Source organism: Microtus pennsylvanicus, chromosome 4 (genome assembly GCF_037038515.1).
Source record: "Microtus pennsylvanicus isolate mMicPen1 chromosome 4, mMicPen1.hap1, whole genome shotgun sequence".
Lineage (NCBI taxonomy): Eukaryota > Metazoa > Chordata > Mammalia > Rodentia > Cricetidae > Microtus > Microtus pennsylvanicus.
In genome coordinates this window covers 60,398,276-60,423,352 of record NC_134582.1, presented here as the reverse complement: position 1 = coordinate 60,423,352, position 25,077 = coordinate 60,398,276, and the positions used below count along the sequence as shown (strand labels likewise).

The window sequence follows — 25,077 nt, the reverse complement described above, 5'->3', positions numbered from 1 at the left end:
GTCTAAAACAAGATTGTCGGCCTGAAATACAAAACAAGACCTTACCTGAGGAAAATGTAAGCTGAGCATAGTGTAACATGCCTGCCATCCTGGCACTGGGAAAGTGGAGGCAGATAGACGGGTGTTCCATGCCATCTTCAGCCACGTAGCAAGTTCCAGATTAGTCTAGTTGGATTTTTTTTTTTACTCTAGCCACACGTTGGGACGCCAGCATGTTGTTGTTTGTTTTTTATTACTCTTTGGCTCCTTTTGGCTTTTGGAGGGACCCACAACCCAGGTCCCAAATCACACACAGAGAGACTTATACTTTCTTATGAATGCCCGGCCTTAGCTTGACTTGTTTCTAGGCAACTTTTCTTAACTTTAAATGATCCTGTCTACCTTTTGTCTCTGGACCTTTTCCTTTTCTTACTTCTACATATCTTACTTTTACTTTACTCTGTGGGTGGCTGACCCCTGACATCCTCCTCTCCTTGTCCTCTTGTTCCTTTGCTTTCTCCAGATCTTTCCTTCTATTTACACTGTGCCTGCCAGCCCTGCCTATCCTTTCTCCTGCCGTGCTGTTGGCCGTTCAGCTCTTTATTCGCTCATCAGGTATTTTTAGACAGGCAGAGAATCACAGCTTCACAGAGTTAAACAAAAGCAACACATCTTTACATCATTAAACAAATGTTCCAGGGCATAAGCAAATGTAACACAGCTTAAAATAATATTTTCAACAAGTTATTTGTAAATGCATGAGACTCTGTATTTAACAACATCAAAAAGTATATCTAGGCAGTGGTAACTACATCTATAATCTCAACATCCGGAAGACAGAAGCAGGATCACCAGCACAAGTTCAAGGCCAGCCCGAGCTACAGAGTGAAAGGGGTGTGGTCTGTGAGTGTAACAGAGAGAGTTAACTCGCATCTGTAATCCCATCTTTTGAGATGCTGAGGCAGGATAATTTCTGAAAGATCTGGGCTACATAAGACCCTGTCTTAAAAAATAAATATAAAACATGCTGGTAGGTCACTTCTCTCTCCTGAAGTTTTGCGTTTGATCCCCAGTTATTAAAAAAAATATTAGCCAGGAGGTGATGGTGCATATTTGTAATCCCAGTGCTCCAGAGGCAGAGACAGGCAGATCTCTGTGAGTTAGAGCCCAGTTTGGTGTACAAATCAAGTTTCAGGACAGCCAGAGCTGTTATACACAGAGAAAACCTGTTCAAAAAAAACAAAAAAATAAACCAGAAGTTAAGGTTTTACTAGCTTAAAGTGTAGGTAAAGGAAAAATATAGGTCACAGGAAAGGGGGCATGCGACAAGTATAACCCCAGACTTCCCCTCACATCTCTGCTTCCATCTTCATTCCTAGGGGACCTTTCTCTGCAGTGTAGGACCTGCCCACATGCCCAGATCCCACACTCCCATTTTAACAAATTAAACAGAAATGGAACTTCTCATTCCCAGAATCAGTCTGTCAGTAGCAGGGAATGCTTGTGATTTATTCCACTTGACCATCTGCCTTGCCCTGAAGTCAATCAAGCTCCAGGGAGGTTATTGTTAGCTATGGCCAATCATGGTCATAAATAGCTCTGCTCTTCTAGGAAGGAAGATAGGATTTACGACTATCAGACTAGAGATGGAAATGTTTACCAGCCAAATACAAAAATCATATATCCCACCACAAGCTAATCATTGGCTTCTGTATAACCACATATTGCCTTCTTCCATAGCTACGATTTTAAGAATGCCTCTACCCAATAATTATCCCCTTTACTACTGAAAACAGACTCATCTTCTACCTGGAGGCAGCCATACAGAAACCATCATAGCTAATCCCAATACAGGGATCTCTGGATGTAGTTCTTCATAGTCTGTGACCAATAGCATTCTGTTTATTTATTTACGAGACTGGCCACCAACTCACTGTATAGTCAAGGATGACCTTGAACTTCTGATCTTCCTGCCTCCACTTCCCCAGTGCTAGGATTTCTCCATTTTGTGTGGTTCTAGAGATTTAAAGCGGGCTTTCATTCGTACTAGGCAGCAATTCTACCAACTGAACTACATCCAATTTCAGGGCAGCCAGAGCTGTTACATAGAGACCCAAATAGTTTTTCAAATTTTATTATGGGAATTTATTTGTATTTGTTTATGTGCCCATACACATTATACATATGTGGGGGTCAGGGGACAACCTTTGTCTCCTCTACCATGTGGGTCCTGGGAATAGAACTCAGGATATCAGGCTTGGCAGCTAGCATCTTCCTAAGTATACATACGTACATATAGAAAGTGGGTGAATTTAATGTAGTCTTCAGATTCACCAGGAGTAGAGGTAGACCTTGAATTCCTGACCCTCCTGTCTTCCTACTGGGTTTACAGGTATATGACTATGCCTGGCCTCTAGCTGTTTAAAGTGAAGACATAGGTGTGGGTATAGCTCAGAGGTAGAGTGCTCGCTTAGCATGTGCAAGGCTATTGGTTTAGTCTCTAGTACAATGAGAAAGAAGAGGGAGGGTATCAAATCAAGCTATTGGTTCTTCGGTTAGTGCCATGCCCACTACTTTTTTGCAGTACAATAAAGAGATCTGTTTTCTTTGTTAGAAACAAAATCAAAAAATAAAATTGTCATTCAATAATTTCACAACCCACTGGACCCAGTAAGTTCTAGACTACCCCTATCTCCCAAGGGGGCTGGAAATATTAAGGTCCAGGGTTCTGTTGCTAAGTCAGAAGAACCAATGAATGAAGAGAATAAGTACAAGTCAATAGCTAGGTGTCTCCACACTGTGCCAGGAATGAGGCACTATGCAGGATGTGTTTGCAGGTCTAGCTGATGCTCTCCTGTTTCTATGCCGCCTCTGGACACTGGCTGTGCTTATATAACATGTATTTTGAATAGCTCACTGTGTCCATAGCTTGGTCATATCCTACCCTCAAAGCCAAAGGGACAAAGTTGGCCACAGATGAGTAAACACTTGTTGAACAAAGCGCAATGGTGGAACACCTCAAAACTGAGTCATTAGGCAAGTCTGTCATCATTGTACATCAGAGTGTACTCAGACAAATCCAGACGATATCTTCCTGCTGAGATAGGAATAAATATCCACTCATTGCTGATAACTGTCTTAGTTGGCATTTCTATTGCTGTGAAGAGACACTATGACCATGGCAACTCTTACAAAGGAAAACATTTAACTGGGAGCTTGCTTACAGTTCAGAGGTTTAAGTCCATTGTCATCATGGCAGGAAGCATAGCAGCTTGCTGGCAGACATGGTGATGGGGAAGTAACTGAGAGTTCTACATTTGGATCTGAAGACAGCATGAAGAGAGTGAAACTTGGTCTTGTTTGAGCATCTGAAACTTCAAAGCCTGTTGACAATGACACACTTCCTCCAACAAGGCCATACCTCCTAATGCTACTCCCTATGAACTTCTGGGGGCCATTGTCAGTCAAACCACCACACTGACCAAAGGAACCATTCTACCAGGCTTAGTGAACCAGGATACTTACAGATGCACAGATCACTGCTAGTCAGCAGTGTGAGTGATGACGCAGGAAACCTGCAGCCTTGAAACTCCTTATTCCGCCTTCAGTCACCATGTTCAGATGTAGAAAGTGAATGATGGGGCAATTAACTTTCCTGGACAATCAACATGAAGTTAGAAACAGAATTAGCTTCCCTTCATCCCAGGGGCTTCACTGTGAGGAAGTTGCTTTCCCACCAACCTTTCTTGCTTTGAACACACCTACAGACATTTTGGCTTACACTCATATATGGTGTTTGTGCTGGCTAATCTGATGTCAACTTGACACAAGCTAGAATTGTCTGCAAGGAGGGAGCCTCAATTGAGAAAACTGGATGTAAAGCGTTTTCTTAATTAGTGATCAGTGGGGAATATTGTGGTTGGTGCCATCTTTAGGCTGGTGGTCCTGGGTTCTATAAGAAAGCAAGATGAGCAAGCCATAGGGAGCAAGCCAGTAAGCAGCACCCCTCCATGGTCTCTGCATCAGCTCCTGCCTTCAGGATCCTGCCCTGCTTGAGTTTCTGCCATCGCTGCTTTTGATGATGTGTTATAGAACTGTGAGGAAAATAAACCCTTTCCTCCTGCAAGTTGCTTTTGGTCATGGTGTTTCATCATAGCAATAGTAACCCTAACTAAGACAGTGTTATAGCAAGATGCTTGTCACTTTACAAGATATTTATCTTTCTGAAGTCTCACGTTAGGTTTTTTATGCTTAGAAAGTTGGTGTTAGGGACTAGAGAGATGGCTTAATAGTTAAGAACACTGCTGTAAAGCTAGAGAGATGGCTCAGTAATTAAGAGCACTGATTGCTTTTCCAGAGGACCCAGTTTGATTCCTAGTACCTAAATGGCAGTTCACAACCAGTGACTGTCTCCAGGACCTGACACCTTCTTCAGCTTCTTCACCCTCTTCTGGCACCAGGCAGACATAAACATACATGCTGGCAAAGTGTCTATATACATAATTTTGTTTGAAGAGAGCACTACCACTCTTCCAGAAGAGCTAAGTTTGGTTCCCAACATCCATGTCTGAGATCTCATAACCCATATATAACTCCAGCTCCAATGGATCCATCACCCTCTTCCGGCCTCTGTGGGGTAACATTAAAAATAAACCCTAAAAATATTTTTAAATTTTGTTATATGTGTTTGAATGTCTCTAGTCCTCTGCAAGAGCATGTCCTCTTAGCTCCTGAACCATGTCTCCAGCTCCTAAAAACTATTTTTTTTAAAAAAAAAGTTGGGGGGGGGCTGGAGAGATGGCTCAGAGGTTAAGGGCATTCATTGCCTGCTCTTCCAAAGGTCCTGAGTTCAATTCCCAGCAAACACATGGTGGCTCACAGCTATTTGTAATGAGGTCTGATGCCCTCTTCTGGCCTGCAGGCATACACACAGACAGAATATTGTAAACATAATTAATAAATAAATAAATAACAAAGTTGGGAATAGAGACCAGTAAGATGGCCAGGATGTTTGTCCCCAAGACCCACATAGTGGAAGAAAGGAAGTACTCCACACAGCTGCCCTCTGATCTCTGCATGTGCACTGCGACAGGCACATGCCTGCACTTACACTCACACACCATATACTCATAGTAAATATTTCATGTTGATGCTAGAATTTTTGGGTTCATTTAAAGTTGAAGACCTAAGTCTACTGTTCAACGCTCTGTAATTACTTCGAATCATTCTAAATCAAATGAAGTGTACAACAAAACTGTAACTGCTTTCACTTCTTCCAACAGTAGATGGTGCTGTTGAACATAGTAATTTGTAATTATAAAAATTTGTAATCTCAAATATATAGTTATAGCATACAGACCTAGGTTCAGTTCTTAGCACACACATAGTAACACACACTCATTTGTAATTCCAGGCCCATGGGATCCAGTGCCTTCTGTGGGCACTGCACACCACCACACATGATGCACAGACACTTACAGGGAAGTCACCTGTACACATAAAATAAGGGGGAAACTTTTAAGTTAATTACACTCAAATATTTTGTGATATGCTAACTTAAATAAAAGGAAGGTTTAAATATATAATTTACGGGGTGTGAATGTAGCTCAGTAGTAAATCATTTGCCTAAGATACAAAGGCCCTGGGTTTAATCCCTAACACCACAGAGAGAGAGAAAGAGAGAGAGAGAGAGAGAGAGAGAGAGAGAGAGAGAGAAATCAGGGAAGGCCTATGAAGCTTGAGAGATATGTCAGGAGAGGCATGTGTAGCTCAATGTTTGTGTCTGCAATGACTCTGGGTTCAATCCAGTACCCAACACATACATATACACACACGATACATGCATATGTTATATGCTCACATACAATAAACCTGTATTCTATGTGTTGGTTCATATTCTTTAGCAGCTTTGGAGATCAGACAACTTTATCATTACTAGACCAAGTCCTTTCCTCCTGTGCTAACATTAACTCTGGCTCATATCTTTTGTTTTATTTTAGTCAGATCTTCACATGGCCAAGGCTGTCCTTGAAGTCATGATCCTCCTGCCTCCACTTCCCAAGTGTTAACATTTTATAGAGGAGCTTAAGACACAGCTTGGCAGCTAAGTTAAGAGTGCTTGCTACTCTTCCAGAAGACGCAGAGTTTGATTCCCAGAACCTGGCTCAGACGGCAGCTCTATGGGGTCCAAAGCACTCTTCTGGCCTATGCTGGGCTTACTGTTCTAGAGGTAGTGGGACTTGAGAGAGTGGAGCCAATATGCGAGGCAGACTAAAGTCTCATGCAATAGCCAACTTTATTCAGAGCATCAAACAGTTTATACTCTGAGGGTTAAGAAAGGTCATATGAGTAAAGTTCTCAAGAGTTTAATCTGTATACAAGCCATACAATACAGAAACCATGCTTTTCCGTCAAGGCATATAAACAAACAACAAGAGCTCTACCAGGGCAGAGCGTAAAAACATATTCCAAGAACAGGTCTGTATTTTGAACAAATTGAGGTACAAGACTCTTAGCTTGTTTTCTTGGAGTTTTTTCACAAGTACTCAGAATTCTCCTCACAGAACTCCATTCTTGGACTGTGTTCCAAAACGAAGGCATCTGCACATGCATGGCACAACTTACACACACACACACACACACGAGACAGAGACACAGAGATTTTGAAGTTATTTAAGCTAGTGAGATGGTACAGTAATGAAAGGCATTCCCATTCAAACAAAAGCCAGAGAGTGAGGCACAGATATTTCCAGAAACTTCGCACACATCAGATACTGCTCCAAACCCTAATTCGTAACAAGGCCAGGGCTGGGTCAGTGGTTAGGAATGCTTGCTGCTCTTGCAAGGGGTCTACAGTTCAGTTTCCAGTACTCACATTTGGTAGCTCACCTATAATTCTAGCTCCAGGGAATCTAGTACCCTTATCTGGTCTCCATGAGGATGGGAACAGATGTGGTAATGTGGCACACACCACACCACACCACACCACACCACACCACACCACACCACACCCACACACTCACACACAAATTCAATTTAAAAACTTTAGAACTGTTGGGATTAATGAATCCTGGCCTTCAGCTGGATGTTGGGATTAATGAGTCCTGGCCTTCATCTGCTCTTCCCTCCTAGAACCTTCTAATTAAAGTTACTAGAAGCTGTGCCTAGCTTAGAGGATCAGAGGATGGGATTTTCACCTGTTGGCCATTGACTGCAGTGTATTTAAGCCTGCATGGTGCTAATAAAGAGGGGCTTTGGTATCAGTGTTTAAAGGTCTGTGTGTCAGTCTTTCTCTGCGTCGGTATTTTCAACCTCCAGCCCTTTGCCCGAAGCTGGCGAACTGGGGTCTAATGCATAGAGCACAGACGGGGCTACAGTGTGCGGCATAGAACAAAGCCAACCATGATATTTGCAAATTGTGATTCTCAAATTGGGTGGCTTTGACTGCTCTCCGAGGTTCTGAACGGGGCTTACTCATGAAGACTCAAGCCTACTTCTCTAATAATGTTCCTGCATAAATCCTTCTTCTGTGCTGGCAGGCAAAGTAAAGACAAAAATGTCAATAAAAGAAAAACAGAGAAAACAGAAGAAGGAAGATAAGTACAGTGGATAATTACTTACAAATTCGGGTATAAAAAACAGGAAATTCACTTTGAGATTTTCAAATACTTTGAAATACTATCCAGCCTGGCCCAGTGGTGCACTTCTTTAGTCCCAGGAGGCAGAGGTAGTTGGATCTCTGTGAGTTCAAGGCCAACCTAGTCAACATATGAACTTCCAGGCCACATAGAATTACTTGATAAAATATTGTCTCAAATTAATTAACTAATTAATTAAAAAACAACAACAAAAAGTTTTAATTATCTAATTGTGGTGACACACCTGTAATTTAATGCTCAAGAGGTGAATCAAAAGTTCAAGCTCATCTTAAGCTGCTTCAAGGATTACTAATTAACTCTGAGTTACCAATAATGAACAAGTGTTAAATTAAGGAAAGAAATAAAAGCACTTCCCCCTTGGAGTCATTGAACCAAGAGTGCATCCACATTTGAATTCTCTGCTTTGTGTTCCCTGTGTCTTTTACCTACTGTCTGTCTGTTGCATGAGTCTGAATCTGTGCCTGCCTCTGTGTGTGTCCCTGTGTGTCTGTCTGTTCTGCCTCTGTGCGTCTGTTCCTAACAAAGGGTTTCCTCTTTCTTTATTGAACAACATAAAAAGCATCACATGGGGATGGAATGGGAAACTTACAGAAATATATAATAATTATTCTAGGAATTAAGTCACTATTTCCAACTGACTCAGAAATAAACATCATTGAGGATCAACCAGTATCCGTTTATGCTAGATTTTAGGTTGCTTTCAACTTCTGTACTTACTGCTTTCAGCAAATGACACACGTGCAGTATCTGGGCCAGGTATGGAAGAGTACATAACATTACAGCTATGCATTAGCTGTAATTAGGCAAGGTTGTAAAAGTTGATTACATGGGAAATCCAAAGCAAGTAATGTTGCTTGTTATATTGTTCTGTTAACCTCAGGTTAAACAAGCAGTTTGAGTACACAGTAGGCTAGTAGTCTAAAATCCTAGGTGTATTAATAGCTCTGGCTGTGAGGTTCAGCAAAAGTTCCATTCTTTTAAAATATAAGAGATATTCTCAGAATACATCATTGCCACAAGCTTCAAAAGGTTTGAGGCCAGACTTGGCTATTTGAGGCCTTGCGAGGGGAGGGAGTTCTAGCTAATGTCAAAGTTACAACAAACTAACTCCCATATGCCATATTCACACCCATTAAAAAAACTACTGGAGAATTTTTTTTAATTTTTGAAAGTTAATTATTTAATTTTATGCCTATGAATTTGCTGCATGTGTGTATGTCCCCTGTGCTTGATTCCATGGAGGTGCTAGCATTACAGAGGTGAATAATGTCCAGCCTCAATAGTCAGTCTTTCCAGTCAATCTGAAAATGTCTACACTGTCTGTTAGCTGGGTATGTGTTATTGGGGATCTGATTTTTCTCTCTCTTACAGCAATGGGCTGGGTTAGCAATGAGGAAACTATTTTTAAGAATTATTTTATGCAGGTCGCTGTGTTTGGCATTCGGTTGAGTTACGTCCAATACCCAGTGGGACATTGAAGGCAGTGGAGTCCTGGCAGTGGGGACAGTGTGGGCTGCTGTGTGGGACAGAGTCATCATGGGCCAGGCTGGGAAGAAATCTGAGAAGAAACCAGTTTGCTGGTGGAAGCGTGTGAAATCAGACTATATGAGCCTAGACAGTTCAAGAGGTTTAGAAGAGCCAATGAAGTAAAGACTGTTTACTTCCATTGTCAGAAAATTTTGGAAAGAATGGAAGCCCTAAAGCAAGAACGGAAGCAATGAAGGATACAGCCAGCACACATCATGATTTCTTGTCAGTGACCCAGGGACTGGATTTTCCAGCACAAGTCATCTGGCTAAACACCCTGAATGCAGTCGCATCAGGCCCATGATGTATTCTTGTCTCCCTGACAGCAGAATTTTATAGTGGAAGATGGAACTGTTTTACATACCATTCTTTGTATGGGGAATGAAGTTCTAGATCGGGATGGCACTTTCACCAAAGAACTAGTGAAAACTGGGATGGAAAAGTGCATGGAGATAGAGAATGTAGGTTTATAAATGGTGAATTTTTGTGGAGTCGGTAAATGTTCTTGCTTAATAATAATGACAATGATGATGATGGAGATGATCCTGATGAAAGAAAACCCAGAAATATCTAGAGGATAGTCAAGATGAGAAAATTGCCCACCTCAGACATCTTCTGCTGATTAAATTTTTGGAGCTATTTCCTCAGTGTTTCCAGATGAGGGTACAGCAGAAGAAATATATATATCCATTGCTCATCAGGCAGCAGTTACCAGGTGCTCTGCCTCCTGAATGCACCCCAAGCATAGATGGACCAAATGCTAAATGTGTTCAGAGGGAGCAAAGCTTATGTTGACTTCATACACTTTTCTGTAGGCGATGTTTTAAGCATGACTGCTACCTACATCCCTTCCATGCAACACCCAACACATAAGAGCAGAACACAGAAACAGCTCTGAATAACAAGCCTCATGGAACAGTGTTACCAGCATCTGAAGGGAGCTAAGGAGGTTGCTGCTACCCTCACTACTGAGTGAATAAAGCCATCACCCCAATGCCCAGGGGCCACAGAAGAGGAAGACTTCCTAATAACAGTAGCAGCACATCCCACACCTCCACCATCAGTGTGCTAGAGTCAGAGAAGTAAAGATTGAAGGGGGAGAGAACAATGAAGAAGAAAGAAAAGATGGAACTTGCAGCTCCTCGGAAGCAAATTCCCAATGTCAAACACCAATAAAGATGAAGCCAAACACTGAAGCTCCCGAGAATATGATGTGGAGTAGTGCTGGAGCCTCTGTGTTTAGAGTGCTCATTGGTTCTTCTGAGAGTAACGTCTGTGCCAAGTGTATGAGTTCAGAGTCAAAGAGTCCAGTGTCAGCATGTGTCTCCACTGAGGACATGGACACTCCAGTGTCAGCATGTAGCATGTGTCCCCACTGAGGACATGGACACTCCAGTGTCAGCATGTAGCATGTGTCCCCACTGAGGACATGGACACTCCAGTGTCGGCATGTGTCCCCACTGAGGACATGGACACTCCAGTGTCGGCATGTGTCCCCACTGAGGACATGGACACTCCAGTGTCAGCATGAGCATGTGTCTCCACTGAGGACATGGACACTCCAGTGTCGGCATGTGTCCCCACTGAGGACATGGACACTCCAGTGTCGGCATGTGTCCCCACTGAGGACATGGACACTCCAGTGTCGGCATGTGTCCCCACTGAGGACATGGACACTCCAGTGTCAGCATGTAGCATGTGTCCCCACTGAGGACATGGACACTCCAGTGTCAGCATGTAGCATGTGTCCCCACTGAGGACATGGACACTCCAGTGTCGGCATGTGTCCCCACTGAGGACATGGACACTCCAGTGTCGGCATGTGTCCCCACTGGGGATGTGGACACTCCTCCAAACATGAAGAAAAGAAAATACTGATTATGGGTTGCACACTGCAGAAAGATACAACTAGAAAAAGATCAAAGCCGCCTTCCTGGACATTGCTGCAAAGCACAGTATAACCCTGGCTATCTGGGAGTGTGACCCTGACCTCTGTCTTACATGTGGAGCTGCAGACCATTGGGACAGTAAAAACATGTCCTGCAAGGACTGCAGTATTTGGTGGGACTCTATAAAGCACGTATTGCTGTCACCATCTAATGTGGCAGACTGGGGTATCTTTATCAAAGATCCTGTGCAGAAAAAAAATGAGTCCACCTCAGAATACTGTGGAGAAATTATTTCTCAGGATGAAGCAGACAGAAGAGGGAGAGTATATGACAAATACATGTGCAGCTTCCTGCTCATTTTAAACAATGACATAACCCACAAGGACAACAAAATTCATCTTGCTAACCATTCAGTAAATCCAAACTGCTATGAAAAAGTTACCATGGTTAATGCTGGTCACAGAATATGCATCTTTGCTGAGAGCCATCAGGCTGGTAAAGAGCCGGTTTTGGGTTACAGTTATAGCCAGGCTGACGCCCTGAAGTATGTGAGCATCGAAAGAGAATAGAAATCCCTGGACATCAGTACCTCTTCTCTTCCTCCTGAAACAGCTACCTAAACTTCAGGAACCTTGAGTACTGTAGGCAATTTAGAAAAAGAAAATGCAGTTTGAATTCTGAATTTGCAAAGTACTCTAACAGTAATTTATAGTGATGAGGTTTAAAAATCAACCTTTTGTTGGCTTCTTACCAGCTGCAAAGTGTTTGTAACAGTGAATTTTTGCAATAATGTGCAATATGGTACACTTTTCAACTTTGAATAAAGAATACATCAACTTGTAAAAAACCATTTTATGCATTAGATCTTATTTATATTTGTGTGGCGTGTGTATGTGGGGGGTATGTGTGATGTGTGTGTATCTGTGTGGTGGAGGGGATCTGTGTGGTGCATGTATGTATGACTCGGTATGAGGTATGTGTGGTATACGTTGTGTGTGTGCCTAATAGTTTTATGTCAACTTGACACAAGCTAAAGTCATTTGAGAGAAAGAAACCTCAGTTAAGAAAATTCCTCTATAATATCCACCTGTAGGGCGTTTTCTTTATTAGTTATTGCGGTGGTTTGGATAGAAATGGTCCCCATGGCCTCATATATTTGAATGCTTGGTCAATAAGGAGTGACACTACTTGACAGGGATTAGGAGGTATAGTCGTGTTGGAAATGTGTTACTGGGAATGAGCTTTGGGGCTCCAAATGCTCAAGAATGTCTCTTTCCTTTCTGCTGCCTGCAGATCTGGATGTAGAACTCTCAGCTCCTCCAGGACCATGTCTGCCTGTGTGCTACCATGCTTCCCCCTGTGCTGATAATGGACTAAACCTCTGAAACTGTAAGCAAACCCCAATTAAATAATTTACTTTTCAAGATTTGCTATGGTCATGGTATCTCTTCAGCAGTAGAACATTGAATAAGACAGTTATTGATGTAGGGGGTGGTAGACCAATATGGGTGGTGCTATCCCTGGACTGGTGGTCCTGGGTTCTATAAGAAAGAAAGCTGAACGAGTTGTGTTGAGCCCACCTATAAGCAGCACTCCTCCATGACCTCTGCATCACCTCCTGGCTCCAGGTTCCTGCCTTGCTTGAGTTCCTGTCCTGACTTCCTTTGATTATGAACTGTGATGTAGAAGTTTAAGGTGATTAAATCCTTTCCTCTGTGGCATGCATTTTGGGTTGTAGTGTATAGATGGAAGTTTCTGTCCTGCCTGGTCCCACATCCATTAATCCCAAATAAACACACAGAGGCTTATATTAATTATAAACTATTTGGCCTATTCCTCAGTCTTATTACTAACTAGCTCTTACAATTTAAACTAACCCATAATTCTTGTCTATGTTTAGCCACATGGCTTGGTACCTTTTCTCACTAAGGCATTCTCATCTTGCTTCCTCTACGTCTGGCTGGTGACTGCATCTCTGCCTTTCCTCTTCCCAGAATTCTTCTAGTCAGGTTGCTTCACCCATACTTTCTGTCTGGCTACTGGCCAATCAACATTTTATTACAACAATAAGCATGATAGAACTTTACAGTGTATAAGGGCATTATCCCACAGCAATGGTGTTTTATTACAGCAATAGAAATCCCAATTAAGACTGTGGGTGTGTGTGTATGTGTGTGATGTATTTATGAGTGGTATTGTGTTAAGGTGTGTGTGTGTGTGTTGTGGTATAGTGTGTGTGTGGTTAAGTACAGGTGAGTGCAGTGCCTGTGGCAGACAGAAGAGGGTGTCAGAATCCCTGGAGCTAGATTAACAGGTTGTGTGAACTGAAGATGTGAATGCTGAAATTAAGCTCTGGTAGTCTGCAAGAGCAGGAAGTGCTTTTAGCCTCAGAGCCATTTCTTCAGCCATGAAATGTAAATTTCAGATAGAATTTATAATATTGAACATATTAAACACAATATTAAACAACAAGAGATGAAGTTCTTATTTTAGAACAAAACACCACTTCCTATTATCTATTTTAAAATTGACATAAGCTGTCGTTGGGTAGAAAATGAAATAAGTTGTTTGTATGATTTAATCCTTCCTTTAAGACATTTTTGGGTATCATGGGCTGACCTTGAACTCATTAGGTAGTGAGGATTATCTTGTCTTTCTGATCCTCCCACCTCTGCAATTACTGGCTTCTTGTGGTTTTATTTTGTTTTAAGAAATATTTTTACTTTTACTTACGGGTATGTGTCAGTGTCATTGTGTATCTGCCACTTGAGACCAGGTGACTTCCGAGACTAGAAAAGGGTGTTGGATCCCCTGTTGTTACAGTTACAAGTGGCTATGAGTCACCTAACATGGGTGCTAGGAAGCAAACTCAGGACCTCTGGAAGAGCAGTGCTTGCTATTAACTGATCTCTATAGCCTGGCACCTTTTAACTGATGATCCCTCAGTTTCCAAAATAGAACAAATAAAACAAAAAGCAAGTGATGTAGTTTGGATAATTCAGGCAAACAGGGTCATGCAGTTGGAATTCCATGGTTTTGTTTTCCCCACTGCAGTCATTGGACTTTCCCTTTGTCTATATCCTGTTTGAAAGATGTGATCATAGGCTAGCTTGTGAAGCCAAGTGACAGCTCACTCACTTTGGACTTGACCTTACTTACCCTTTGTGCGTCTATAGCCTTGTTTATAAAAACCACAAAGATTAGATAAGCAGTAGCAATATCTATAATCCAAAACTGGCTCTGGGCTTTTATTTACCTTGGAGATTATGATTTGCATATTCAAGCAGTGCTCTGGACTTTATCAAAAGACTGGAGCAGAAGCTGATCCAGGACTCTTCATTCTTTGCTAGAACAAATGTCCTAATCCAAGTGTCTAAATTATCTAGGTGTTCTTTTGTTTGTTTTTTTACAATGCTGTACTAAGAGGTCTAGAACCAGAGCACTAAGCTGTCTAATTTCGTTTGTTTGTTTGTTTGTTTGTTTGAGACAGGGTTTGAAGACCTGGACAGCCTGAAACTCTCCAGGTAGACAAGGCTGGCCTTGAATCACAGAGGTCAACCAACCTGCCTCTGCCTGTGGGATCAAAGGTTGTGCCACTATACCAGGCTTAAACCTCCTAATTTCAGAGGTGATACTGGCACAGGCAATACAGCTTAGTGATTGGATATTTGCTTAAGGTACACAAGATGCAGGGTTCAATACAATAAAAATACAATACAAAAAAAATTGAGAGTGAAATATAGGTTTGAAACCCAGTACCAAATAAAGCTAGGTGTGGAGGTTCCACTCGGGAGGTGGCTGCAGAAAGATGAGAAGTTCAAGGTCAACCTCTGCTACAGAGCTAGTTCATGGGTAGCATGTCTCAAAATAAATAAGTAATAAGTAAATAGATAAGATGATAACACATCTAAATATATATCAAGGTGTTATTGATTTAAAAATCTAAGAACAAGAAGTAGTCTTTCTACAAAAGTAGAAGGATATTGTTATACATGATGACTCACATCTGTAATAATCCTAGGCCTCAAACTGACGCAGGAGAATTACTGTGAGTTTGAGGCCAACTTGAACTGTCAAGTAAGATCCTGTCTCACATAAAATGAAACAAACACAGTTTTACCATAGAAAATGCAAATATGGTTTGACATCTGAGATACGAAGTGAGGCATAACCACTGCCTAGTGTTTTTTAGCTCCATCTTGTGCCACCTATCCTTCTGAGCTCTCCCAAGCCTTTCTTTCCCACAGATATCACCTTAAGATAAAGAATAAAAACAATTTCCTAAGCACCGAGATAGTCCCAGATATACCTCACATGACTGAAATCATGACCCAAGTGATAATCAGGTCAACAGGATCTGAGCTGCTGCCATAGGAACACTCACTCTTGCCTACATTTCTTATTCTTGTGTTATAATAAGATTGCTATAAGCATTTGGAAAACAGAGTTTACACCATTAGACCTCTGCTCATCCCAATGAAGCACCTTTCTTGCCTTTACTATCCTTCCTCTCTTTAACTGAATTTCTGGATGCCAGAGCCTTATCCTTTGGGACTTTTTAGAGCCAGGCTTTAGTCCTAATGGGTCTTATTATATTCCTTCTATATATCATTTCGGGTGTGTGTGTGTGTCTGTGTGTGTGTGTACATGTTTGCATGTATATGTATAGGGTCCAGAGGTTGTTGCCACTGTTTTCCTTTGTCATTCTATATTTAACTGTTAGAGACATGGTCTCACTGAAGCTGACATTTACTGATTCAATTAGACTAGCTGGTTAGCAGGCTCCCTGGATCCTCCCGTCTCTAGCTCCCAGGGCTAGAACTATAGATGAATACCGCTGCAGCCGGCTTTCTGTGTGGGTGGTAGGGATCTGAAGGCAGGTCCTCATGCTTGTGCGGCATGCACTTTACTAAATGGATGATGTCTCTCTCTCTGGCCCAGATGATTTTTTGCTTTGTTTTTGTTTCCTAGTATCTATTATTTTGAGATACAACCAAGTACTCCACCACTGAGCTTCTCCGCTCACCATAAATTGTATTTTTCTGATAGTATCCTTCATAAATACTTGAAAATTGATTTGGATAGAATCAGGAAGGTGTACTAGAGAATTCAGCCAAGAGCTCTACCATTTCAATAGAACTTTATTATTTAATTTTTGGAGACAAGTTCCATGTAACCCAGGTTAATCTTAAAATTGCTATATAGCCCAAAGATGCTTTAAACTTTTGAGCCTTCTGCTGCCCTCCAAGTGCTGGATTTCAGGCATGTGTCACCTTGCCTGGTATTGTTGTCGAGGACTGAACTCAGTGCTTCCTGTATGCTAGTAGCATCCCGAGTGAAAGTGTATGTTTGACATGAGCACAGCCATGTCAAGGACCCAGTGCCTTGAGTGAGTGGTAAATCCTTCCTCTAATCTGAGTGTGAATGTTGACAGTGTGTTCGGAAAATGTCTGTGTTAGCTTTCTGCCACTGATTGTTTATAGCCTGAAGACTGCTCTCCTAAGAACTGCTACAAGATTAGCTAACCCTGTCTCATTGTTCAGCTGTATATTATACCCTTTGTTCATCTGTCTGCAGTATCCTATCTCCTTGTTTGACTGTATACATTAAACTCACTGAGCTTACAGGATGCCATGGCTTCTCTATCTGAGAATCCAGATCACCAATCCCAGCTTTTCTGTCTAAGTATGTCTATGTGTAATCTGTTCTTCATTTCCCTGCCACCCCAGTGAGATCAGTTCCTGGAGCCATAGAGAACACAGCACTAGGCAAGTGCTCTACCAACCCAGCTGCACTCCAGCCCCCTCCCTTTTGTGAGTTTCTTGAGATAAACTTTTGCTATGCAGTCCAGATTGGCCTCAAACTTGGGGTTCTCCTGTCTCGGTCTCCCAGTGCTGGGTCCATATACATGCACCACTATGTTTGACTTTCTGAATTCTCTCTCTCTTCTCTCTCTCTCTCTCTCTCTCTCTCTCTCTCTCTCTCTCTCTCTCTCTGTGTGTGTGTGTGTGTGTGTGTGTGTGTGTGTGTGTGTTGTATGAAAGTATATGCACATGGAAACCAGAAGTCAACTTCAGATGCTATTTCTCAGGAGCCACCACCTTGTTTTTCAAGACAGTGTCTCTCACTGAGATGGCATTTTGAAAAATAGAAGGTGTCATTCAAATATAAAGTAATATTGCCATCACTCAGATCTATAGGTTTGTCTGTTTTCCAACACAAATGGATTGGAATGTGAGAGCATCTCTCATTTCCCTAAGAGTCCTCTGAAATGGACATGGTCTCTGTGCTCACTCTTGTGCCCACCAATCTTTGCTCTCTCCATCTGTTAAGCTTTACCCCACAATTTCCCTCTTTTCTGCCCATTCCATGGATTCTGTTCTGTTATCCTCACCACCTTCCTTCTTTATTCCTAACTCAGAGCATGTGTACTCCTTCGTAGTATGCTCTGCCCACCACGAGATACATGAACTATGATCTTACATTTTTTATATTTTCATCCCAGAATGAATGTCTTAAAACAATAACATGTTTTCTTCTAGAGAGTTGTAGTGCAAGTTGAACCCAGTCCATTTTAAGAATATACTCTCAGTCTCAATTTCCAAGAAGCAGAAACATGGCATTTATGGTTCTGAGATTAAGACATATCTTCAAATTATGTCCTTGAGACCATGGGATATTTTGTACTGTTTGTTCTCAGAAATATCCATCAGAACTATGAATGGGATCAGCCAGAACTTGGCAGTTATTGTAGAGCATAACAGGGTTCCAACAAAGACCTGGGCTCTGCATCCAATGGTATCAGTTAGACTGGGTGTTGCCCTGTTGACCTTGCAGCATGACTTTGGCATTCCCAAATGTATCTGTCTGAATTCATAACCATCCTGGATCATGGGGTAGACAAGCCTGGAACGTTTTGAAATCTGTCATAGAAATGCAAAAACATGATCTTATTTCTTCCTGAGGTTCTGGATAAAATGAAGGACAACAAAGAACAGGAAAGTCTGATATTCAAAGTAGCATAATAGGCTACAGTATTCCAGCCAAGTGATCTCTAACCTAACCTTGATGACTGTGATAGCCACTTTTCTGTTGCTTGATAAAACACTCTACCAAGGCAGCTTATGGAAGGGAGGGTTTACCGGTGCTGACAGCTGCAGAAGGACAAGATCCACCATGAAGGAAAAACGCAGCAGTAAGGTGCAGGCAAGGCAGCAGGAGCAGGCATCTGAGATCATGTCTTTAAATGCAAGCATGAAGCAGAGAGCAAACAGAAGCAGGAAAAGCCTACATGCTCTCAAAGCCTGCCCCAGTGGCTCCTTCTTCCAGCAAGACTACACCACCTTAGCCTCCCCAAATATCCCCTCTTACTGGTAACCAGATAGTCAAACACCTGAGCCTATGAGGGACATTTCTCACTCAAGCCACTAAAATGATCCTTGATTATCCAGAGGTCACTGAGGAGAGCAAAGACTTAGTCAGCACCCTAGGTTGAGCTAGAACATGCTTGCTCATGGTTTCTGCCCTTCGTCTAGATTTTGCTTTCCAGAGCAATACAGGATAAGAGTGCTGCCTCCTTAGAGATATTTGAAGAGAGCAAGTTAACCACTGTGACCCTTCATTTATTAATTTTTCTTCTAACTACTTATTTATTTTGAGACAGGGCCTCACTGTGTAGCACTGGGTGGCCTGGAGCTCAATCTGTACACTAGACTGATCTCAAACTCACAGACATTCACCTGCCTCTGCCTCTCCAGTACTGGGATTAAGGGCCAGTGCCACCATGTTGGGCTTGGTTAGTATGGACTCCCACAAGCTAGGCTGGCCTTGAACTCACTGTGTAGCCAGGCTGCCTGTACATTTGTGATCCCCTTGATCCTCCTGTGAGCCCTAGGAAGATGAATGCACCACTAGCCCATACCTGGCTAAGGTTAGGTAACTTTTTTTGACAGGCACTCTCACTGTGTAGTCTGGGCTCGCCTGCAATGTGTGATCATCCTGCCTCAGCTTCGGAGTGCTGGGGTTTGATGTTAAGTTTTAGATCCATTTCTCTCTTATTTCTCTATGAATACTTTCATTTGATTGTGTTTCCATAAAAAAAAAAACAATGTTTATACTGTATTCCTCGTGTGGATGTGATCACTCTAGAATTCAAGGCCACCTTTACCTTCTAATTACTGGGGAGTGCTACCCCCCTTTACTTGGAGGTCAGAGGTCAATGTCAGTTGTCCTTTCCTTTAGCTCTACACCTTAACTTTTGAGGCAGGGTTTTTTTTTTTTTACTGAACTTGGTGTTCACTGACTTGCCTATGCTGACAGCTGTCCAGCAAGCTCCAAATATTCTCATATTTCCACATACTCCGCACTAGGATGACATGCATGTGCCACAGGCCTAACTTTTTATTTGGGTGCTGAGAATCTGACTGCAGGTCTTCATCCTTGAGTAGTAGCAAGCACTTTGTTGATTGGCCCCCACTGGTTAGTAGGCTTTTTAGTGGCTTTTAACAAAAAGGGAAGTTTTTAAAGTGTGCAGTGGTCGGGCGGTGATACAGGCCTTTAATTCCAGCACTCTGGCAGAAGCAGGCAGATCTGTGAGTTCGAGGCCAGCCTTGATTACAAGAGCTAGGTCCAGGACAGGTCCCAAAGCTACAGAGAAACCCTGTCTAGAAAAACAAAATAAATGAATGAATTAATAAATAAAGTGTGCATACAAAATTATTTCTGAATGCCGTTAAATAGAAAGCAAAAGTTGGCATGGTGATTCACACCTGCAATCCTAGCTCTGGACAGGATAAGGCAGGAAGATTCCTTCCAGTTACAGGGCCAGTCTGGCCTACAAAATGAGACCGTGCCGCCGGGCGATGGTGGCGCACGCCTTTAATCCCAGCACTCGGGAGGCAGAGGCAGGCGGATCTCTGTGAGTTCGAGACCAGCCTGGTCTACAGAGCTAGTTCCAGGACAGGCTCCAAAGCCACAGAGAAACCCTGTCTCGAAAAACCAAAAAAAAAAAAAAATGAGACCATGCCTTTAAAAAGAAAAAATATAAAGTCTGGAGATATATCTCAGTTGATAAATTACTTGTCTAGCATGCAGGAGGCCCTAAACTTGTTCACCAGCACTTCATACACCAGGCATGGTATTGCATACCCTATAGTCCCAATGCTTAGAAGGCAGAGCTAGAAGGATCACATTCAAGGCCATCTACTGTCATAGCCTGGGCTTCTTGAGACCCTGTTTCAAAATAAATGAACAATCCCTTTCTTGAATAGAGAGAGAGATAAAAGAAAGAATAGGTGCTTTGATTGTATGCTGATTGGTTTTGTTTTTAAAACTTACAAGGGAGGGAGATGACAAAAAATAAACTTGCAAAATAAAGCTAAACGTTTACTTTGGTACAAACCATCTCAGTGTATTTGCTCTCTAGGGCTAACATGAACATTGGACCCTTTTTGAGTGTTGATCAATATCAACAGCCACTATTATTTAGCTCCTCTTTAAAGCACAGTATTACTGGTAGGTGAGTCCAATCTGAGTACACTTCCATTTGTTAATAGGACACAGAGCCTGGGCAGAACATGAATCTTGGCCAGCTGTTGCTGCATGACAGTAGCACTTAAGGAAAACACGCATTAGTCCCTGTGAGGAACGACTTTAATAAACAGGAAGCTGGAATGGTCTGTTTTCTACTGCAAATGTGAGGTTTGATTTTAGATTGTTTATTTTCATGTATTATGTGTAGGAGTGTTTTGAAGGCATGTACATCTGTGCACTGTGGGCATGCAGTGCCCTTGTAGACCTGAAGAGGGTTTCAGATTTTCAGGAACTAAAGTTACAATTGGTTGTGAGTTACTATGTGAGTGCTGGGAATTGAACTTGGGTCTTCTGAAAGAGCAGTCATTGCTCTTCACCACCAAGCCATCTTTTGAGCCCCAAATGTGAGCTATTTACTTGAGAAGAGGTTTTCCTATAAAGGTATCTTTTCTATAGTAAACGTGTGAAAGAATGCCTTGTCTAAATGGAGAGTGAGAATCCGTTATTTTGGATGACATGGTGGGACACAGACAAAGACTGTGATCCCAGAACTGGGGAAGTGGAAGCAGGAGAATCAGAAGCTTCAGGTCATCTGTAGTTACATAGCAAGCTTGAGGTCTGCCTGAACTACATAAGATTCAAGCTGGTGTTCACTGAGAATAAGACATAAAGACTGAGGCTGGAAAGATGGCTCAGCAGTTAAGAGCACTGGCTGTTCTTTCAGAAGACCTGAATTTAGTTTCCAGCATTCACATGGTTGCTCATAACCCTCTGTAACTGCAGTTCCAGGGCACCCATGCCCTTTTCTCCTTACCTTGGGCATGAGGCACACAAGTCATACACTGACAGATATGCAAGCAAAACACCCATACACAGAATATAAATAAAAATGTAAAAAATGTCTTAGGAACTATGTTTATTATCATATCTCTAGCAGTTGATACCATGATTCCGAGTAGCAAGATAAGTAGCTCAGTAGGTAAGAATGCTTGCTGCATAAGCTTTAAAACCTGAATTCAAGTCCCCAATACTCACATAAAAAGCCAAATGTGATCATGCGCACACCAGATTAGCTCCCAGTTCAGTGGAAGTTCAGATAGAGTTCTTAGTCCACACACAGGCACATGGGTCCATCTGCAAACACACACACACACACACAAGGGGGGGGGGGGAGGGAAGGGGAGACAGAGGGAGAGAGAGAGAGGATGAGAACAATAAACAGAAACACACACAGAGAGAACAGAAAACAGAAACAGATTCTCCCTAGCAAGTTCAAAGCCAGTCTTGGCTACATAGGCTCTTGTCTCAAAAACAAAACAAAACAAATAGAATGGGGGACCAGATATCTGACTGTGACATGTATCACTCCATTGATCAGCAAGGTTACTCCAGCTGATCTGGCTGGCTGTGCAGGTGTCCCTTCCTCTCCCCTCTGTGTCTTCCTCCCAAAGCTGCGTGAATGGTGGAAGAGACTGTTCTTTGGTGGAGGGTATCCACATAGCTGTGCTCCTCCATGAGGACCTCTCAACAAGTACTCACAAAGGAGACTACAAAAGTATACAAAATAAAGAAGGGAAGAAAGGGAGAAGGATCAAGGGGAGTGAGGGAAGAAGTTTTAGAATGCCACATAAAGACCAAATATGGGTAGAGAAGTTCAAAATGAGTGTCTGGCCTCTTCATTCCATATGTAAGAAAGGTAAGCAACTCTCCAGGTTACAATACCTCAGCCAAGATCCAGAGTCATCATGACTTTGCCATTTGTTATTGTGATTTCCTTATGCAGCCCAGAGTTCCCTTGAACTCCAGATCCTGCTACCTCAACTGGCACTGGGCACTGGGATTATAAGACTCTACTGTCCTGCCCACTTTACAACCTGGGGATGTGCAGTAGCTGACTTTCTGGGTGTCATCACAGGTAGACCCTAGAACTGAGCATTCTAGCTCTGGATTAGTTACTTTATCATGGTCAAACTGGAGGGAGTGAGAGAAGGAAGAAGGCCATTATGCTAGGGATCATGAAAAGTAGGCTGCCTTCAAATCCACAATAGGTAAAGGAAAAAGCTGGTCATGAGAGTGAGCCCCCTCTACCAGGGGTGAAGGACCCTCTGGTTGCAGGCCTGTTACTGTGCTATCCCAGAAAGTCGGCTGCTGGCCATCCACTAATCTGATTCCAGACTCCCTTCCCATCGTCTGGTGTGAGAAATTGCCAGGACAATTTCTGAGAAATTGTCTCAGAGTTTCTTTTGGGTCTTTGGCTACAGTAGCTCATTTTGTTTTGCTATAAGACATGCCTAAAACTGAGTATTTTATAACTACAGAGGTTTATTTGGCTGAACCCTATCCAGCCTTCCCTCTGGTGCTATGCAGGTGTGTGAGGCCTACCTGGTTGGTCATCCATGCCAAATGGGTAACAGGTCAAAAGATAACCAATGGTACATGGCCTACTGGAGGATGTGCTTTCCGAATCCACTGTGGGGACTGGGGAGACGAGATGGCTCAGCAGGTAAGGCTCTTGCTGTAATCCTAGCACTCAGAAGCAAGATGATCAGAAGTTCAATATCCTCATTGGCTACAAAATAAATTGGGTGCCAGTCAGGATATATGAAACCCTATGTAAAATATGAAGAAGGGGACAAGGTGTGGTGCTTTCTATCTATAATCCAGCACTCAGAAGGCTGAGGCAGGAAAATTGCTTCAAGTTCCTAGTTTGCCTCCCTACCCAATCCACCCCAACTGTGCAGAGAGACCCGGTCTTTAAAAAAAAAAGTTTAATTCGATTTGAGAAGGTCAGGGTAGTGGACCCAACATGGTTGACTCTCAGTGGCTTTATAAGAGATTGAACGGACACATGCATAGTCTCTGCCTCTTGCCATGTGATACTGTTTGCCACCATCACAAAGGCAAAGTCCATTACCAGAGGCAGTCCTTGGACTTTGGATCATTTCCACAAGAGCAAATAAACCTCTTCTCCATAAAGTTACCCAACCACAGCATTGCATTGCAATCGCACAAACAAACTAATATGAGTGGCCTCCTTTTTCCCTTCCTTTCCCCGTGACTTCTGTTTAGAATATATTTCACCAAGACACACATACTTATGGGTGTACAAGAGAAACAAATGTTTGCTAAGGCCTTGCTTTTGTTCTGTATGTATTACACTATTCTCTTACGTGCTCCTCCTTTCCTATTATATCCTGGATTTTAAAACTCGTGAATTGATTTCACAACTGTAGAGGGTCATGAACTGCGGTTGAAAACAGTGTTTTGACAGATACTGCTATGTGACTCAGAAGTTTCTCCTCTCTTCCCCTTTACTGTTTCTTTTACCTGGGAGCTGTGCAGTATTACCTGCTAAAGTGATCGGTTACACTGGCTGGGTAACAGACTGGGGAAAGTGAGAACCATCACTGACATTTCATTCAAGTCATACTGAGCATAGAAGAATCTCAGAAAGAGATGAACCAAAAGAAGAAAACACCATATGGTGTCCACCTGCGATTCCCGTTCCTGGGACACAAAGACAGGTGGATCAGATGTCCAAGGTCATCCTCAGATATATAATAAGCTACTGGAGAGCCCCCTGGCCCCCTTAAAAGGGCAAAAAGCAGGACTCATGATTATGTTGTATTCTTATTCTATTAGATACTTTCATCTCAATGACAAATGCCTGAGAAAACAGTTTAAGGAGATTTGTTCATGGTCAGTTGCCTGCATTGTTTTAGGTCTGAGGTGAGGCAGAACAGTGTGGTGGGAAGGGTGTGGCAGAGCAGAGTTGCTCACCTCAAGGCAGCTGGGAAGCAGGCAGAGCAAGGAGGAGTGCCCAGGGACCCCTAGTTACCTCCTTCCTCCAGCTGGGCCTGCCTCCTAGTTTGCACTTTCCAACAATGCCATCAAATTGAAAAAGAATACTATCCAAAAAGGAAGGAGGAGTGGGGGATGGTGGCTCATGCCTATAATCCCAGAACTGGATGGCGCACGCCTGTAATCCCAGCTCTGAGACACCAAGGTTCAAGGCCCACTTTGGGCTGTAGTAAGTTTCAGGCCAGTTTTGACAATTTAGTGAGATCCTGTCTCAAAAATAAAAAGTAAAAGAGTTCAGAGTGCTTGGTGCATTCTCTGGTATTTAACACACAAACACACACACACACCTATTGTTTCAACAGGGGAGAAGTTGGTGACAGCAAGTACTGTGAGCTTCAGGACAATAGACGGGCTGGTGTGAGCAATATGGTGAGATCCAGGGCAGTCAGGGTTACAGAGTGAGATCCTACCTTAAAAAATAGTTTGCCAGGCAGTGGTGGTATCTTTAATCCCAGCACTCACGCAGCTGGATCTCTGAGGTCAAGGCCAGCCTGGTCTACAGAAAGCGACCTGGGACATCCAAGGCTACACAGAGAAATCTGGTCTCGAAAAACCAAACTTATACATTAAAATGTTTCTAAAAGACATTTCCTTTTTTAAAAAAAATAAATTTTAACTTGTGAACTTCTGTG

At 42.5% G+C, this 25,077-nt stretch overlaps 1 protein-coding gene, 1 long non-coding RNA gene and 1 pseudogene across 3 annotated transcripts in view; 2 read left to right on the top strand and 1 right to left on the bottom strand.

Moving 5' to 3' along the window:
* Rnf125 (ring finger protein 125) overlaps positions 1 to 25,077 on the top strand; it is an 80,885-nt gene that overhangs the window by 1,774 nt on the left and 54,034 nt on the right. For both annotated transcript variants that reach the window (XM_075969241.1, XM_075969240.1), the window contains exon 2: positions 12,347 to 12,442. The gene's annotated coding sequence lies outside the window, so the exon portion shown is untranslated. The remainder of the gene's footprint in view (positions 1 to 12,346; positions 12,443 to 25,077) is intronic.
* Positions 633 to 21,675, bottom strand: LOC142847927 (uncharacterized). Its single transcript, XR_012910326.1, has 3 exons — positions 21,620 to 21,675; positions 3,505 to 3,634; positions 633 to 1,205 (listed from the first exon to the last, which is right to left on the bottom strand). It is a non-coding gene; the product is annotated as an uncharacterized LOC142847927 (long non-coding RNA).
* On the top strand, positions 9,072 to 11,622 carry LOC142848692 (histone-lysine N-methyltransferase EZH2-like; annotated as a pseudogene).